Raw genomic sequence first — 5,009 nt, 5'->3', positions numbered from 1 at the left:
TCTCCCTCCCCCCTCCCCCTGCTCGTGCTCTCTCTTTCTCCGTCTAATATATAAATAAATAAAAGCTTAAAAAAATAAAAGGAAACCAATACACTCCTCTATTTCACACCTGTTTCCCAAACCACCCTTCCCAGTCTGAGCCCAGAAGCAGGAGGCAAGACACACAGGCCATGCCATCAACCTGCTTGGAGATCCTACCTTCTCAGTGTCCATCAGCACTTCTCCTTTTAAGATGAGGGGAATGAGTGTAGGGATCACGTTTCAGCTGCCCCCCCAGAGGCAAAGTGGCAGGGGGCAGGGGCGTGTTTGCTTTCTCCCCACATCCTCTCAGTTTTGTAGCCTCTCATTTAGACTAGTGTTTCCTAAGTTTTATTCAGTCCCATCCCAGAGATTTTTTTTTTTTTGAGGGGGTCATAACTATATACACCGTATACGTTCCTTTAACTAACATTTCTTTATGTCGAATCACAACTTTTACTATCTTAAACTGCTACATCGTTACAATCAGTGGGAATCAGCATCATTTATCCTATGACGAACTTGCTAAATATACATTTTTAAATTTCACATTAAAATAAATACACATTTTTTTAATGCACTATTTAAAATCATCTCAGGTGTCAATACTATGGGAAACACAGCCTTAAGGAGTACAGTGATTATCTCCGTTTAGCTGTCTGGGTTCCCAATAAGTAAAACCCGTTAAACCTCTCCCCATCTCCAGTGTCTTCCCCACGACACTCCGGGAGAAGGGTAAGGGCAGGAAGAAGGCAAGGCACCGGGAGTTTCGAGTACCTACGCGGGACGACCTGAGGACATTGAATCTGAGACCGAATTAAATGCCCAGCCCCACGACCGCGGCGGAGAGGAACTGACCTTCTCGCGCAGGGTGCAGTGAACGTCCGAGGCGACGCGCCCTTCCCACCACGGCTCATCCATCATCGGGTACGCAGCGCAGCGATCCGACGCTACCGGACTCTCAGGGCGCACCCTGCGTGGACACGGCAACTTGAGCAGCCGCAGCACGCCCCCCGGCTCCGAACCACCCCCCGCGCCGCCATCCCTACCGACGCTCGTGCCCGGCTGGGGCCCGAACGGGCGCCCCTTCCTGCCCCGCTCGGCGGAGCTGGTGGTCGCCTCCGGTCTCGGCCAGGGTGCGGTGCCCCTTTGCCCTCTCCTCGCGGGAGCCGGGGCGACCTGGAGCTGTGCAACAACTTGCAGAATTTTTATCTTCCTTTTTTGCAAAAGTTGCAGAGAAAGTTGTCGACTCCGCTTTGTCGCCCGAGGCTGGGACTCCGGCGGCGGCCACCGGCTCGCGGTCCCCAACTCCTCCCCGCCGCCCAGCCTTTGTCCTGCTCCACATCCTGCCCTAGAGCCGGGGCGAAACTCACGCATCCCTCTTCGGGCGTGGGGGCTGCGGCGCCAGGCCCCTATCAGGGCCGAGCCGACGTGCCCTCGGGTGCCTGCACGCGTCTGGGCGAACAGGCCGGGCGCTCCACGCTCTCGACGGCCGCTTTCCGCAGCCCCGCTCGCCCCGCCGCCGCCGCCGCCGCGCCCTGTTTGCGCTCGGGTCCCGCCGCGGCTCGCAGTCTCTCGTCCGCGGGGGCTTACTCCTTCGCTGGGGAATTGGGGCCGGGCGTCATGCCTCAGCACCGCCGGCCCGCACCCCGCGGGGCGGGGGGCTGGGAATTGGAGTCTTTTCTTTGCCAGGGTTGGCTCCGCTTCCTGCCCGCCCTCCTCCCCCGCCTGGGTGGAAAGCTTCCTCTCACCTTCGCGGAGACTCTGGGTGGCCTCCTGGGCGCCTCGCGGGCTTGCGCGGGGAGCGTAAGGACCGCAGCGCCACCTGCGCGCACCACGCGTGAAACGCGCGGGCAGGATGCCCCCAGAAAGTTCTGTCTCCCGCGTGCGCTGCTGTAGCCAATCTTACGTAGGTTCCACCTGTTTTTTCTTTCTTTCTCTTTCTTTCTTTCTTTTCTTTCTTTCTTTCTTTTTCTTTTCTTTTCTCTTTTCTTTTCTTTTCTTTTCTTTTTTCTTTCTCTTGTCCTGCTATGGGGAAGGTAGATTTCCAAACGGACAGTTCCCACGAAGGCTCGAGAAAAGCCACCTTGGTTACCCACGAGTCCTTAATTCTAAAGGAGGATCCGTAAATCAACTGGTATTTATTGTGTTCCTGCAGAGTGTAGATGTCATCTCAGGTTGGAGAAAAACCAGTCTCTTGAGGGTGTCCGGTGGATGGAAAGCGTTGTCATTTTTATTCAGCTGATTGTTTTCGGAAAGGCACTCGCTTGAATCAGCTTATCTATTGGCATATAAGTGGGCTGTCCTCTTGGCTGATTGTTTTTGTTTGGTTTGGTTTGGGTTGGGTTGGTTTTTTTTGTTTTGTTTTGTTTTGTTTTCTGGTGATACTTTTGGAGAGTCACAGATCTGTTGCAAATCCACCTACAAACTGGATGATTTTTGCCAAGTTCCTCACACGCTCCAAGACTGGGAACTTTCTTGTGTAAAAAGAATAAAAATTGAACCAACCTGCTGGAGATACTGTATTACTAAACAAGATAATTCGTGTAAAGGGATGACCGCCATGTCAGGTATAAAAAGAACACTCAATAAATAGCCACTACTAATGAGCCTTTGGTTTCTGACTAATTTCCTGCAAGCACTGATTTCCTTTAGTTTCTGAATGATTTTCACCTAGAAAAAAATGTTTAAGTCAACTTTGATAATAAGCTTCAATTGCAGCTTAAAGAGCAGTTTTAATGTAATATATATTTATTGTAATATATAATATATATGTAATAATATATATATATATATATATATACACATACACACACACACACACTCTCTCTTGAAAAAGTGTAAGATACTAGGAATAAACTGTTAAGTGTTCATGAAGAAATTACAGAAGTCGAAACGTAATAAGAAAGGTTTGAAGAACTGGAAGGAGGTGAAAATACCAACTTTACTCAAATTAACTTTTTTAAGTGGGCTCCATGGACAGCATGGAGTCCAATGTGGGGCTTGAACTTAGAACCCTGAGATGAAGGCCTGAGCTGAAATCAAGAGTCTGACACTCAACCAACCAAGCCATTCGGGCGCCCTTCAAATTAGCTCTTTTAATAAAAATTCTAGTGATTGCAGATAGATAGGCAGGGGTGACACATAACACTTTTTCTAACATTCAAATGGAAGAGTATCTGTGAGAAAACCTAAGATTTTTCTGTTTTAAACATGATAGGAGGATAGACCTGCATTACCAAATCTTAGAACATACTGCCGAGCTGTAATTGTAACAGTGTGGTATTGATGCAACCGTCGGTGGATAAGTATCAGTCGAACCATCGACATCTAGATACGTATCCAAGGTACTTAAATATCGACTTTAGGATAAATGTGGCATTTCACTTTCGTGGGAAAAAGGATAAATTCTTCAATAAATTAGGCTGGGGAGATTAGTGAATTGGAGGAAAAAGTAAAACTAGAAATTCACTTAAACCATCACCAAAATAAATAAAAGAACCCATCAAATGACAAAACTAAGACAAGTTAATAACAAGTTTGATGTCCTTTATTCACAGGAAGACAGTCCTTGGATTGGGGGAATAGAGTGACTCACCAACAGTGGAGTCATCTTCCTGAGGGATCTGGGGCCAGATCAAGTTTTACGGAATGTTAGAAAAGGCAGTACAGAAGCAGGGCATGACAGGCCAGGTAGGAGGTTGGGGATTTCCTTCTAAGGCTAGCAGGTCCTATTTTCTAAGGTAAGGTGAACTAGCTAAAGCTAATTGGGAGATTCGTGATTGGAGTATGTTAGGTTTTCTTGCCAGGTGTTTTCAGAAAAGTGCAGCCTGACTTAGGTTTAGATTTGTGTTATGGGAGAGGTCACTAGGGTGGCCTCCATTTAGTGGGTCCCTATCTATAAATTAGCTTTATCCAGCCCAAAGAACTACAAACAAACAGCAACAACAAAATCACGAGACAATTAAGAGAAAACATAGGTGAATTATTTCAGAGAAGAAAGCCCAGATACAAGGCACGGGAAGAAACCAAAGGATGAGTATATATATTTGAATGAATATGCGAGACTTAGACATACCTAGTATCACCGAAAAGGCAAATGACGAATTGGAGAGAGTGTGTTTAACAAATGTGACATAAGTTTGTTTTACTATGCGGACCTCTTGTAAATCAATACTACACAGAACACTAACACCAGAAAGGGACGGACAAACAGGCCCTGAGAGAAGAAATTCAAATGGATTAGTATCATTTTGAAAATGTTCATACTCACTAGCAAAGACATTACAAAAAAATTTTTTTAGGATCTCCTGGGTGGCTCAGTCAGTTAAGCATCTGCCTTCGCTCACGTCATGATCTCTGGGTCCTGGGATCAAGCCCTGTGTCAGGCTCCCTGCTCAGCGGGGAGTCTGCTTCTCCCTCCCTCTGCCTCTTTCCCAGCTTGTGCGTGTGCTCTCGCACGAGCTCTCTCTCTCTCAAACAAGTAAAATCTCAAAAAAAAATTTTTTTTTAGTAACAGTGCAGTACATCCTTGTTGAGGATTTTAAAAAACATAGCATGTAAGATTGACAAATATAAGTGTTGTTGGGAATATAAATTAATACCATCTTACTAAAAGATATAAGTCAAAAAAATTTAAATGCATCCTTTGATCTAATTATTCCACTTCTGGAAATTTATTTTATTTTAATTAATTAATTAATTTAAAGATTTTTATTTATTTGTCAGAGAGAGAGCGAGAGAGCACACAAGCTTCACCGACTGAGCCATCCAGGTGTCCCTGGAAATTTATTTTAAAAAAATAAGCAGATGAGTACAAAGGTTTCTTTGCAGGGGCTTTCATCACGATTTTTTTTTTTTATTAGAACGAAGTATTAGAACAGGGACTGGTTAAACACACACGCAAAAGAAACCGAAGAATATCCATAAAAATATTAACTGTAATCAGAGTGTTAGGATTATGGGGAATTTTCTTTTACTTTTTATTCTAG

This window comes from Ursus maritimus, unplaced genomic scaffold (genome assembly GCF_017311325.1).
Source record: "Ursus maritimus isolate PB19 unplaced genomic scaffold, ASM1731132v1 scaffold_15, whole genome shotgun sequence".
Lineage (NCBI taxonomy): Eukaryota > Metazoa > Chordata > Mammalia > Carnivora > Ursidae > Ursus > Ursus maritimus.
Note: the sequence above shows the minus strand (reverse complement) of the source record.